Here is a 14874-nt window from a genome sequence, read left to right as displayed (position 1 = left end):
TACGATCGCCGACACCGCGACGTGCAGTACTCTCCGGGGTCGCTGGTCTTGCTGTGGTTACCATCGCGACGTGTTGGTCTATGCGAAAAACTGATGTCCCGTTATGTTGGCCCTTACCGCGTCATACGAAAGGTCACTAGCGTGACCTATGAGATCGCTCCACTCAATCCTATGTCAGCGACAGCTTCAGCCACGAGCGATATAGTTCATGTCTCGCGACTTAAACCGTACCACTCTCGCCCCGAGAACTGATCGCACCGGGACGGTGCTTCTGCCGCCGGCGGGTAATGTCACGGGTGGAGAAGGGCAGCGAATGACGGCGTCGAAGTGCTGGGCGGAACGCGCTTGGACTGCGACAGCGTTGTACGCTTTTGCTGTTAAATATACCCTGTGTATATATAGTTTCTTCCCCGTAACAATATCATCCCCCCGCGTGATAGGCCTGCCACCGATTGTTTATCAAACAGAGAGGAAACGCCCCGCCAGACTTTCGTAAGGAGCATGTAGGGAGGCCAGGGGAGGGGGGCGCTGCGTCGCTCCAAGGGAGCAGTCACTGGCGCGCGCGCTATCTCGAGGCATCAGGAGACTGCTCGTAAACTTACTGTGCTCTCAACGCTTACTTCACGTTTAGAGAACTGGCAGCACGAAAACCGCTTCCGTCCCTGGAGCGACCATATTCCCTTAAACCATCGTTTTGGTGAGTTACGCCAGATCCGATCTAAAAGCAGGGGCTCTGGAACCGGGGGGGGGGGGTGGCAGTGGGGGCCGTCGCCCCCCCCCCCCCGCTTCCTTTTCTCACCTTCTCCCCTTGTACAACTCGTGAGGGTAGAGACTCCTTTCCTTCAGCGAACGAAACATCTGGAAGCTTGTGACTTGTGGCACTCTATTTGTCGGTGCTTTTTCTGCGTAAAGCGCACTGCCTATTTTCGTCTGCTTCAACGTATCTTCCGTGCTGAAGGGGTTATCGAAGACATAAAAACTTGCGCTCAATTCTGCAGCCCTTGCAGGAGTACGCCTAAGCGCCACGAACCGTCAACCGATTCAGGGGAGTAGCCAGATACTTTTTTCTGGGGGGTCTGACCTCAGTTTACGTTCTTGCGTGCGTTTGTATGTGTGTGTGCGCGTATATACACACATAAAAAATGCGATAACTAAAAAAAAAGGGGGGTGGATTTTTTACCCCCAAACCCCCAACTGGCTTCGCCACGGAACTTATCGCTTAAAAGCTTGAAATGTCAGTTTACCTCCGGTTCGGCCCAAACCACCTTGGTTCCTCAGCACATAATGATCGCAGTAAGAATCGGAAAGAGAAAACGTGGCCCATGATCTTGTTGCTGAAGGGCTGTGATCGAAAAGCTCTTCGTCAACTCATGTATGTCACCCTTGGAGCATACGGTGAGCGACGCCAGGATAAATAGATGATTTGAAAAAAAAATCTGCAAGTATAGGCTTTCCTGCAAGGTTTATTCCTTTTCTTCCAAACAGAAACTCGTTCACACACGTTCGCTGATCAGCGTGCGTAGGATGGGGGAGGATTATGAGGCATGACGTTCTCGAAGCAATTTTTAAAGACATGGTGGTGTGGGCGTCATTACTGGAGCGGGATGCCATGTGTGAACTCACTGTGGCTCTCCGAATTAACATTTGCGTTCCTAGTCCGCAGACAAAGTCGCTTTCTCGTGAGTGCTAGCTCGCTGCAAACACGTGCGCGGGAGTTCGGTTCATTTCCCTTTCAAACATTTGTGAGCCACGCGTCGTGATGTTTGTTACCCTTGAGGTAAGACCGTAAATGTGAAATTACATCCTGCTACTTTGATTGCGTGGTGCATTAATTGTAGCACGCAGCACCAGAGCACCATGCCGCCGAAAACATTGGTCATGCTTTCGAAACTTATTTTTCTTTTTTTTCCCTTCTTGATGCAAGTGCACATGCACATGTGAAACGAAGCTGCTTGAAGTGGGAAGCCCAAAGAAAAAACCCGCTCGGGCCGCCGGCTTCCCTTCGTCAGAGCAGGGAGGAGGAGGAGACATCTTTATTAAAGAGAAATTTCAGGGGTTTGGGGATGGCTGCTTGTCTGCAGCGACCTCTTCAGCGCAGACAATAATGGCATTTTGCTTTTTTTTTTCTTGGGGCGACCGCATCATGGTCTACCATGTCGTATCTAGGGGAGCTGGCAGAAGCTCTGGGTGGGGGAAGGCCTTCGCATTCCTAGAGGCACTGACTTTGGCTTGCTATGGCATTTTTATCGCAATTTATGCATATTGGTTCAACCTCTTTACTCGTGAAGATCGCTAAGCGATGAGGAGTGGTAAGGATGTTAGTGTGAATTCTGCGGAGGATAGTGGCCTGCGCTCCCGTGAGGCTGCTGTGTGGTATTGGGTATGTTCTCCTGGTATCTTTATACAGATGCGTAACTTAGTTGTAAGAGGTCACTACCTCTCCAGGTTCCGTGAAGCAAGGTGGTACCAAGTGACTCAACTTAGCACGTGAGAACGGCTACAGCACCCGTGTCTCGAGTGGTGGGCCTCGTGCACAACATTAAGGAGATACAGGAAGAAGAACTGTAATGGCAGATTATCATATACGATCACAGTCATGCAATTCTTACCGTGAACTGAGCTTCAACAAACGATCGAGAAAAGAGCGAAAAACTGAGGGATATGTACTAACGCCCTTCCAAGTTTCTCGTAAACGCAGTCCGTCCCCGATTCGTTGAAAGCTATACTGATCGTCATATCTTCCTCATTCGTTTTTATTTTGCTTCTTCCGGTGAGCGCGGTGGTAATGGCGGCAGCCGGCGTAGTTTGAACCCGGTGATGTTGACGTCGTTTATACAAGCGAGCTGCGCAGCGATTCTGCGTCGGATTTCGTTTCACGCGTGTTTTGCCGCTGTCCCACAGAGAGCTATGGGGCTTCGATGGTTTTTATTGTATGGTGCATTTATCCTCACTGGCGCCGTCCCACCTGCTCTTCGGGAAGCGTGACGCATACCACGGGCGGATTGAGTTGCCCTGCATGACCCGGCACTCACCGCGCCTGTCCTCACTGCACGACGCCTCTGTTCTTGTAAGGAAGGAAACAGAAAAAGAAGAAGGCAGGGAGGTTAACCAGAAACACTTCCGGTTGGCTGCCCTACGCTGGGAAATCGGGAAAGGGGAATAGAAAGACGAGAAATAAAGAGGAGGGAAGAGAAAAAAGAGAGAGAGAGAGAGAAGAGGTTCAGTGCATTCACTACAGCGTGCGGGATTGCACAACAAGTCAGAGGCGTTCGCACAAACCCATCGTTCTCAAAAAACACAAGAGTGCTTTCACTTTCACTACCTTGTGGGCCGTCGAGAGATGTGGACGGTGCTGTAGTAGCACCTGCACGGAAATTGACCGATCATCCAGTCGCCGCAGTGCGTTGGACAATAGGCCATTAATAAAAAACTCAAAATGAAATATACGTTCACATAAACAGTATTCGGCAATCGGACGCCTCGCGTGCCGTCGACGAAAACAAGGCTTCGCTTTCCGTCGGCTGCTACCAGCCATCGCACGCAGAAAGAGCTGCAGCGAGAGCACGGGGGATCATTCCACACTCATTGAAGCCGCCGAAATGTAATCCTGCTTCCCTGGCGAAATCTTTGCTGCGCTGTTCAGCGTCTGCAAGCACATCCATGGCGACAAGCACGAAAGCCACGGCCATGCAGAGGCCACTTACACACGTGGCGAGTATCATGGAGCCTCCTAATTCGGTGAGAGCAATGAGATCCGCGACGTCAAGGCTTCAAGACCGAGTCTGGGGCGAGAGAAATTGAGTAAGGGGTATTCATTCTTCGGTTACAAATATCTCCACTAATAAGTAATCTTTTGACACCCAACAAAATCTGCACGCATTCTTGAATGCTCCTGCTTCATTTCAGCTTAACTTCGTATTTCTGATTAGTATCCCTTTAAAATCTGTGCGTATCGTACGCACAGGAAACTTACGCCAGAAAACATCTGTACGCACCTGTTTTACCCACTTCCTCGGGAGGGAAGGCGGATCTAGAACATCGACTTCACAGTCAGCTTCAATGACGCGGTAAGCTACCACGATACCTCCTTTTCTGGTAATACAGCTCTACATTTTGCATTCGATGTTTCACGTAAACATGTAATGGTGACTACATCAGATGGCATCAGCGTTTTCTGGTCGACATAGACTCCAGATGAGGCAAGAAACACAAAAAATAAGCCGATGGTGTTGTGAGCGAACTAGGTAGGGAGTGTCTATTCTCTCGGTAGCCGAGGAAATTTCAGAAAATAATTTCACGTGGCAGTCGCCTCATGTTGGTACTCGGAAACTGCGTCCTATTCACGTTAAATTTCCCCACAATGCATTATTTTCTTCTTATGGTTTCCGAGGCCATATCCTCAAAAAACTGCTGAGACAGCTGATAAAACAATGCAACCGGGCAATAATGTAGTTGCCGGCGGCGTGCCCTATCGCAATGATAATGGCCTAAGTCACGTACAAGTATTGTGATTTTGTGCGCACGAGAGTTAAAAACATGGCTGATCCCTTTGTCATAGGAATCGGTATGACACGAAAGTGAAACGTGTCTTCACAGACGTAGTTGAGCGTTTGTTGTACATTCTTTCGCCCCAAGCGCGAAGGAATGAATGCTACAGCATCAAATTATAATGTTACGCGAAGAACGGCAAGCCGCTCGAAACTTGCATTGCGCTGCTCAAGCAGAAAGGGCGCGCGGAACGAACATACACAGGATGAGCGCGAACTGTCACAGTTGTAGCTTATTTCTGTGTGAGCAGCGCGCTCCTTTCGCAAAAGCGGCCGCTGCAGTGAGCGAGGTGACCTTCGTGCTCTCAACGGAAACTTGCAGGCAGAGCGCAAGACGTACAAACCACCGAGATCACGAGATAAGCGCCCGCACGAGTGACCACGCCCTGTCGAGGCGCGCGCTAATCCGCGCGGGGGACGTCTTTTAAAGCGCGCTCTTCGAGCCCTTCGCGCCATCTCGCTAATGATAACGAAAACACACTGTACCGCCGATCTCTGAGTACCGCCACCGGCAAATGGTGTACATAAATAGCTCGCCGTTAGCATGACAGAGAACATGCCGTCTGCGGCGGAGTCGTTTCGCGCTGCCCGCTCGCGATCGAGAGGTCGTAAGTTCGACTCCCGGTGACGGAACCTTTTCTTATAGTTTTTTCTTTGCCATATGTTAGTCTATATTTTACAACGCCATATCCGTGACGGAAATGCGTCAGTGCAGCCGTCGTGGACCCCGGCATAAAACACTTTCTTGTTAAAAACGCGGACATAGGAAATTTCAGCGTTCTGATGAGAATATACGTACGTGATTTGGCTTCGTTTGAAAATAATAAGCATCAGGAGCACTCGCATATCCTCAACTCTCCGACCGACACACGAATTTGCCTTGTACGCTGAGCTCTCGATCGTTATATTGTTACGGAGAGGAAGTGAAGGAAGACGAAGGGCTGAGGAGCCTGACTGGCGCGCGAGTGTGGCGGTCAGCCATCTTGACTCTTTTACTGATTCCTCTCTGTAAATACATATTTTATATACTCATACAACCCCGTATCATATTGGTGGAAGTGCTGGGTACTTCAGCAGGCAACGGAGCTCCGCAGCGGACGTCGCATCGCCCTCCCAACCATGGCTAACGTTGAGCCTCCTGCATCAACGTCGCTGTCTCCATCAACGTCGCCATCACCACCACTTGTTTTTGTACCACCTAAGGATCCCGGTACGTTCTGTGGGACCGATGGCGTCGACGTTGAAGACTGGTTGGCCATGTTTGAACGCGTGAGTGTACCGAACAGATGGGATCCCACACTTCAGCTGGCCAACGTGTTATTTTACTTGAGGGGCACTGCGAAGGTGTGGTACGAAAACAACGAAGAACTCACTAGCTGGGACCAATGCAAAGAAAAGTTGCGAGAGGTATTTGGCAAACCCGCCGGCCGTAAGATCGCCGCCAAAAAGGAACTGGCCTGCCGTGCTCAATCCTCCACGGAATCGTACCTCTCCTATATCAGGACGTGCTCGCTCTCTGCCGAAAGGCCGACAGTGACATGACGGAAAGTGAAAAGGTCGGGCATGTGCTGAAGGGGATCGCCGACGATGCATTCAACCTCCTGATGTGCAAGGGCTGTTCCACCGTGGATGCGATCATCAAGGAGTGTCGTCAGTTCGAGCAAGCAAAAAGCCGCCGCATTCTGCAACCGTTCGCCAGACTTCCAAACACCGCTGCCACGTCGACGTGTGAAGAGCAGTCAACACCGCAACATCCTTCGCCGCCGGAAGACCTGACACGAATTGTTCGTCGTGAACTGGAAGCGATGGCGCCCTCAGCATTCTATTCGCGCAGCACCGATGCCACCCCTGTTACCGTTCCTCTCGTTCAAGCCATCGTTCGTCAGGAGCTGGAAAATATCGGAGTGCATTCTGTGTGTTCTGTCGCCACGCCCAGAGTCAGCGAACGCCTTTCTGCCACGTCCTCCTCAAACCGACGATTCTCTCCACGTTCTCGCAACCCGGCTGAGTGGCGAACTGCAGATGACCGCCCAATATGTTTCACCTGCCACCGCGCTGGACATATTGCCCGCTACTGCCGCAGCACATGGTCCTCGACCCCTCGTGCAACGACCAATATGACCCGTTTTGACAGTAATGCCCACCATTTTTCACCCGCTCCCGAGTCCAACGCCGCTGACAATGCCGCTAGGAACACTTGGTACAGCCGCTCGCCTTCGCCACGTGGACACCAATCTCGTTCGCCGCAAACACGTCGCCCATCGTCCCGTTCGCCACAGCCACGACGCCTATCGTCCCCCGTGGCTTTCGGCCGCACCATTTCGGAAAACTAAGAAATGCAGCCCCCGGAGGTGGTGCTGCATTGACGACTACGGCAGCAAATCCTCTCTCTGTACCCACCAGACGAAGTGTCATCGACGTTAAAGTAGACGGCGTACCTGTTCAAGCACTTGTCGACACGGGAGCGAATCTATCTGTAATGAGTTCACGGCTACGCACACGTTTAAAGAAAGTCCTCACACCAGCAGCTACACAAGTGATCCGTGTGGCCGATGGCGGCACGCCAATCGTTCTTGGTATGTGTACTGCCCGCTTAAGTATAGTCGACCAACCTACTTCAGTCATATTCGCCGTGATTGACCGCTGCCCTTACGACGTTATCCTTGGACTGGACTTTTTGTCAAACCACTCTGCTCTCATCGATTGCGCTACCGGCGTCCTTCAGCTAGAACTGCCTCAGCTCGTCGCTGCTTCCAACACTACCCCGCCGCGACTGTGCTCTCTTCAAGACGTGCGTCTCTCACCTCAGGCAGCCACCTACGTCGTTCTGACAGCAGAGCCGCAGGTTCGCGACGGTGAATATGTCCTCTATCCCCTCGTTGACATTCTTTTGAGCCGGAACGTTGCCGTTCCGCATACACTCGTCACTGTCACCGACAACCGTACCTCGCTACCACTTCTAAATTTCAGCTTGTGCCCTCAAGTACTTCCTCGTGGCATGTCCTTGGCCAACATATCTGATGCTGACGAATTTGAAATTGCAGCTCTCAGCGCCGAGACTGATTTACTTGCGCCTACTGCGACTCACAGCTCATCTTCTTTGCCGGCTGATTTCTCGAAGATGATTGCCCCGGACCTCAACCCTGCACAGGCCAATGACATCCGTCGCCTCCTCGCGTCGTACAGTGACATTTTTGATCTTGACGACAGACCTCTAGGGCAAACGTCCGTCGTTCAGCACCGTATAAACACCGGTGACGCAAGTCCTATTCGTCGGCGCCCCTATCGTGTCTCCCACACTGAGCGCAGAGTGATCCAAACGGAAGTCGAGAAAATGCTTAGCAAAGGTGTCATCGAACCATCAGATAGTCCTTGGGCCTCCCCTGTCGTCCTTGTAAAGAAAAAAGATGGTAGCTGGCGCTTCTGCGTTGACTATCGCCACTTAAACAAGATCACCCGCAAAGACGTATACCCGCTACCACGCATCGATGACGCGTTGGACTGTCTGCACGGAGCTACATACTTCTCGTCTATTGATCTTCGGTCCGGCTACTGGCAGATTTCTGTCGATGCAATGGACCGCGAGAAGACTGCCTTCGTAACACCTGATGGCTTATACGAGTTCAAGGTCATGCCCTTTGTCCTATGCAATGCTCCTGCGACATTCGAACGGATGATGGACTCTCTGTTGCGAGGTTACAAGTGGTCTACTTGTCTTTGTTACCTTGACGATGTGATTGTCTTTTCTTCCACCTTCGACAGCCACCTGACGCGTCTCGCTGCAATTATCGCAGTCTTCAGAACAGCCGGACTTCAACTGAATTCCAAGAAATGCCAGTTTGGCCGCCGGGAGATTACCGTGCTGGGTCATCTTGTAAACGCTGACGGCGTCCAACCAGATCCTGAAAAGATCCGCGCTGTTCGCAGCTTTCCTGTGCCCCGCTCTACTTCTGACGTGCGGAGCTTCATCGGCCTATGCTCTTACTTTCGTCGTTTTGTGAAGAACTTCGCCGACATTGCTAGGCCACTAACAGATCTGCTGAAGAAAGACACCACATTCTCATGGGGCCCTGAGCAGGCTCAAGCGTTCACCGCTCTCATTGGCTTCCTGACTACTCCCCCCGTACTTGCCCACTTTGATCCATCTGCTCCAACAGAAGTTCGCACCGACGCCAGCGGGCACGGTATCGGCGCAGTTCTCGCTCAACGGCAGCACAGTCAACAGTGCGTGATAGCTTACGCCAGTCGCCCGCTCTCTTCCCCCGAGAGAAATTATTCCATCACCGAAAGAGAGTGCTTGGCTTTAGTCTGGGCTGTCGCTAAGTTCCGGCCATACCTATTTGGCCGCATGTTCTCCGTCGTTACGGACCACCACGCTCTCTGCTGGCTCACTTCTCTGAAGGACCCGACCGGACGTGTTGGTCGCTGGGCTTTGCGGCTCCAGGAATTTTCGTTCACAGTCACCTACAAGTCTGGACGTTTGCACAAGGATGCAGACTGTCTTTCTCGTCATCCGGTGGATCCTCCTGACCCCGCTGCGCATGATCCGGACAGCTGCGTAATGGCTTTTACTGACGTGAGCGACATGCGCACCGAACAACGTCGGGATGAGTCATTGCGCACCATCATCGATGCCATCCAGTCTGGCAGCACCGACGCCGCATTCCGTATGTTCGTGTTGCATAACGGCATCCTCTACCACCGCAACGTCAGCATTGAAGGCCCTGAGCTCCTGCTTGTCGTTCCTCGCCATCTACGGCCCGTCATACTTGAACAACTTCACGACGCACCGACGGCGGGACATCTCGGAGTTTCGCGCACATACGACCGCGTGCGACGTCGGTTCTTCTCGCCTGGGCTATACCGCTCCGTGCGTCGTTATGTTGCTACTTGCGACCTATGCCAACGCCGGAAAAGGCCTCCTCTGCCGCCTGCTGGATTTCTACAACCAATTGAAGTTCCCTCGGAACCATTCCATCGCGTCGGCCTTGACCTGCTTGGCCCTTTTCCGACGACGACTTTGGGAAATAAGTGGATCGCGGTCGCTACAGATTATGCGACACGTTACGCCATCACGAAGGCCATGCCAACTAGTTGCGCCACTGACGTCGCGGATTTTCTTCTTCACGACGTCATCCTCCTCCACGGTGCACCCCGACAGCTGCTGACGGACCGCGGCCGCTCTTTCTTGTCCAGAGTTGTCGACGACCTACTTAGATCTTGTGCCACAGAGCACAAGCTATCTACCGCCTACCATCCACAGACTAATGGACTTACTGAACGTCTTAACCGCACACTCACAGAGATGCTTTCCATGTACGTCTCTCAAGATCATCGCGACTGGGACGCCACGTTGGCCTATGTGACTTTTGCATATAATTCCTCTAGACATGACACCACGGGATTTTCACCTTTTTATCTTTTGTATGGTCGCCACCCCATATTGCCGTTTGACACCGTCTTACCCACGGTGTTAGAAGTACAGGTGGAACGACGCAGCACCGGCGCCGTGCGCTCGCTGCGTCGAACTTCGGTTCCTCCGCGCCGTCACGCCGCGAGGTGGCAGGAGCAGTCAAGAGGCTCACAGCGGCGCGCGCCGGCCTCTCTTCCGACCAAGCCACGGTGACGAAGCAGTTGTGGCCACATTGCTTTCTCGTTTAATTCTTGTTGTGCGATGGCAGGTCATGCTATTCGAGTGAGAAAGCCGTGAAATGGGCAAAAAGTGTTTTGTGCCGCGGTGCAACTCTGTGTACAAGACCTGCACTGAAAAGTCGATTTTTCTGCACCCTGAGATGCGGAACGCCTGAATGTTTGGCGCCATGCGATTCCGCGCAAGGACCGCGTGCTGCAGTCGACTGATTACGTGTGCGAGAAGCACTTCAAGCCGAGGTACATAACGAAGACGTGGGAAGCAGTGTACAATGGGCACGTTCTTGTGAGCACATCACGAAAGGCGGCTCTGGCTAATGACGCCGTGCCGACGAAGTATTGAGTTCGTTTTGAGTTCATCGTCTTGAGTTCATCCACGCCGTGAGTTGGCCCGTTTTTTTTTAACACGAAAGTGTTTTATGCCGGGGTCCACCACGGCTCTGCTGACGCATTTCCGTCACGGATATGACGTTATAAAATATAAAGACTAACATATGGCAAAGAAAAAACTAGAAGAAAAAGTTCCGTCACCTGGAATCGAACTCGCGATCTCTCGATCCCCAGCACGCTGCGCGAAACGACTCCGCCACAAACGGCACGTTCTTCGCCATACTAACGGCGTGCTATTTATATACACCACTTGCCAGCGGCGGTACTCGGAGATCGGGGTACATCAGCGTGTTTTCGTTATCACTAGCGAGATGGCGCGAGGGGCTCGAAGAGCGCGCTTTAAATGTCGTGCCCCCCCTCCCCCCCCCCCCCCCGCGTTGAGATGAGCGTGTGTCTGTACAGGGCGTGGTCGCTCCTGCGCGCGCGCTTATCTTGTACGTCTTGCGCTCTCACCGCAAGTTTGCGTTCAAGTTACAGAGAGCACGAAGGTCATTTCGCTCACCCAAGCGGCCGCTTTTGCGAAAGGAGCGCGATGCTCACAAACGAATAAGCTACAACTGTGACAGTTCGCGCTTATCCTGTGTATACTTGTGCGTTCGTTTCGTGCGTCCTCCTTTGTATTTGACCAGCGCGCTTTAACTGTCGAGCTGTGACAGTTGTTTGTTCGCGCTCATCTTGTGTATGTTCGTTCCGTGCGCCCTTTCTGCTTGAGCAACGCGTCGGAAGTTTCGAGCTGCTTGCCGTTCTTCGCGTGACATTATAACTTGCCGGGGCGAAACAATGCACAACAAACGCTCGACTACGTCTGTGAAGACACGTTTTACTTTCGTGTTATACCGATTCCTATGACAGAGGGATCAACCATGTTTTTTTAACACCTACGTGCGTTTGCAGTCTTTCTCTCTCTGTGCGAAAGCTACGCTTGTTAACAATGAGAATATATGGGGTTTTACGTGCTGAAACCACGTTATGATTATGAGGGACGCCGTAGCAGAGCTCCACAAATTTCGGCAATGTGGTGTTATTTAACATGCACTGACATCGTAGAGTACACGGGTCTCTAGCACGCCGCCTCCATCAAAATGCGACCGCCGCGGCTGGGATCGAACTAGGGAACTTCGGTCAGCAGCCGAGTACCGTAATCGGTGTACCATCGCGGTTGACAGGCTACACTCTTAGAAGAAAGGGCGTCGGGGCACTCCCTTTGTGAGAGTTTTGGCTTGTCCCGCTGGGCACTCCCTTTTCCGGAGTGAAACAACTCCCTCTAGACAGGGAGTGATTCAACGCCTCCTCATGGAGTACAGTACTCCGTCTGCGATAGAGTGAAAGCACTCCTCCGAGGGAGTAAAGCTATCACGTTGAAACAGCTTTGAAATAAAATTAATCGAGCACAGAAAATGGCACATTCATACGCGCACACATTCACGCAACCAAAACACGTAGAGCGCTCGCAACCGAAACGCATACATTAGAGGATTTTAGTCTGTCCGGCACCGGAATACCGGGTGTGAACTGCGCATACGCACGCCCGGTAAACATGGCCGCGCCGCTGAAAGCGATTGCCGTCCACCTCGAATCTATCAAGTGGTCGTCGCGCGCTCTGTCGCTCGTTATCTCCGAACTGATGCTTTTATTTGCTTTAGGTTCACGTCCTGAAGCTTCGACAGCAAGGTATTCGTGTCGATTCGGCACCGTTTTCGAGAGCCATACTCAAATAATCAACGATGTAGGCTTAGCGAGCGACAATCCCGGAATCTCGAAGGTCATACATTATGTATCGGTTAGTTGTTTTTATCCTCCATAGCTGGCGCAACTTGACGTGGCGGCAGCTACGGCACACAAAGCGGCTGCGAAAAAGAAAAATTTTGGCACTCGAACAGCGTTTCACGGAATAATTTCTGTAATGCATAGCTCTAGGGGTAATTAGAAAATGGACATCAATGTAAACACGCACATATGACAACACATACAAATCGCACACGACACAGAAATCGAACTCATGACCACAAGCACCGAAAGCAGACACTCTAACTACTACGCCACAGAGCCACCGCGTGCTTCGTTGACTTTTCACGGCCTTATATATTTACCAAGTGGTTTGCAACGAGAGGGCGGAGCTTGCTACTTCTTTTTTTGCATCATCGGCGTGTGTTTGCGCATGGATTAGGTTAGTAAATAGTTAGCGCGGCGCCATGAACTCACGAAGGCCACCGTTAGCACCTTCAGCTCCGACTTCTGTTCGTCGTTTGTCGTGCCGCAAGAGAAATGATAAACGTGTGTTTTTTGTGTGTTCACCATACATCGTGGATGTCTCGCTCGCCCAAAAATTTGCCCATACCGGCGTGAAAAGTACCTTTAGATAGCGAAACTCACGTATGTGTATTCTACGAGCGTGTGCTGTTGGAAGAGTTTTGGTTATTTTTGCCGCGAGCTGCAAGTGTCGGCAGTGCGTTCTCAGCTGTTCGAAGACCATCATATGTCGCATATTTTTGTTACATACGTCGATGTCAGAGTTCCAAGGGTATTTTAGCGTGCACCTATACAAGCATGTGCATTTATTGCGCGTGTAGGTGCTGTTGCGATCTGCACGCAGGGTCAGCGGCACCTCTGAGCAGTTAGACGAATATTTGCGTGATGAGCACTTACGCGCGCTGAAGCACGACATACAGTGCTTCTGAATTAGTCATAGTCAGTATTTATTTGCTTTTATACTCGGAGACTAGCTACCTTTTACTAAGTAACCCTTACTCTTCCGTATCACGCCGTCGTTCAAATGTATGTCGAAGGCGTCCACCAAGGTTAAGCACGATGTCCATTAATTCGCGAGTGACAGGTCTCCCTTAAAATAGAAAAGATAATACTGTTGCGCCTCTGTATTGCGAACGTCCGCGTGTAGTTGGCACTACTCCTGAAGAGATTGTGCAGTACCTATTAAAAAAAAAAGGCATTGTATGCCTCAGTGAAACAGCTGTTCTTCAGAAAATAAGGTGTCATTTTAATTAGGATATTTTTGTCACGGCGGGACACAACTTTACTTTTTCGTGATTCAGGACAGGGGCGTAGCCAGAAATTTTTTTCGGGGGGGGGGGGGGGGTTCAACCATACTTTAGGTATGTTCGTGTGTGCGTTTGTATGTGTGCGTGTATTTATACACATGCAAAATTGAAAAATTTCGGGGGGGGGGGGGTTGAACCCCCCCAACCCCCCCCCCCCTTGGCTACGCCCCTGATTCAGGATTACACATAGCACGAACATGAGTGCAGCAGATAAATAAAAACTGAAAAAAGTTGGTGCCATGTGCACTCCTACTACCTCGTGTACCTGTAGTTGATGTCCAAATCTATACTATACAAATTATGCGACCATTTATAAATGATCAACCCATCTATGTTCGATCAAAGTTGATCTGTTTCCGTTTACTGCCTGTCGCTTATTTGCACGATGTTTTGCAAGAATCATCGGTTCAACCCATCTGGTAGAACGCAAGCATTATCTGTAGCATGCAATGGTTCTCAGGGGGGGGGGGGGGTGTCAGGGAAGCTATTTCTGGGGGTCCGCGAAACGTATCTTCGAAAAACAAAATACGCCTTTTTTGAAGAAACAATATGTCCAATAACAGCGGCCCCTCCGTTTCTTTTTGTTTCACCGCATAACAGTTATGCATTGCGGCGGAGCTGACTTGTACCTTCCATGAGATGGCTGTAAAGTTTTTACTGCAATTTTCTACCACCTGTGATTTTCCAGGCTTGCAATTTGAAGAGAAAGCGTAGCGAGAAACAGCTGAAATGTGGCGGCAGATCGCACAACTTAGTGAGAAGCTGTCGAGATTGAATTGGCGTGGCACTTTAGTTTGACCATTCTTTGCCACGGAGAAACGCAAGGCACCTATTTCACGCTGCATGTCGTGCTAATTTATAAGCCCCCCCCCCCTTACCTCTCACTGCAAGGGGTCCCTCATCACTTCCACCAGTCCACAAGGGGTCTCCAAAGCATCCATGGCTGAGAACCACGACCTATATGTCAAAGCCTGAACAATTTCTTTTACATGTACAAGGACTTTTTTGTTTGAATGCATTACAAATGCTTAAAACTTCAAATGATACAACAAATGCTGGTTGTAGTACTTTATTGGAATCAAAACAATAAGATCCACAATGTCAATGTAAATTATACATTTTCATCTACCACAGAACCTATGCTCATTATTGAACAGATGAAACAGCATACACAATGCAACTTGAGCACTAAGTCACAGCAGTAAAATATTATGAAAGTATAGTTCAAAAAT

The 14874-nt window shown here is 50.8% G+C and overlaps 1 protein-coding gene and 1 long non-coding RNA gene across 2 annotated transcripts in view; one reads left to right on the top strand and one right to left on the bottom strand.

Moving 5' to 3' along the window:
• LOC119390647 (gastrula zinc finger protein XlCGF57.1) overlaps window positions 1-14874 on the bottom strand; it is a 389923-nt gene that overhangs the window by 295054 nt on the left and 79995 nt on the right. The window lies entirely within an intron of this gene.
• The window catches only part of LOC125758205 (uncharacterized), a 70311-nt gene that overhangs the window by 13816 nt on the left and 41621 nt on the right, over window positions 1-14874 (top strand). The gene's annotated exons all lie outside the window — the stretch shown is intronic.

Source organism: Rhipicephalus sanguineus, chromosome 4 (genome assembly GCF_013339695.2).
Source record: "Rhipicephalus sanguineus isolate Rsan-2018 chromosome 4, BIME_Rsan_1.4, whole genome shotgun sequence".
Taxonomy (NCBI): domain Eukaryota; kingdom Metazoa; phylum Arthropoda; class Arachnida; order Ixodida; family Ixodidae; genus Rhipicephalus; species Rhipicephalus sanguineus.
This window is presented reverse-complemented; position numbering and strand designations above follow the sequence as displayed.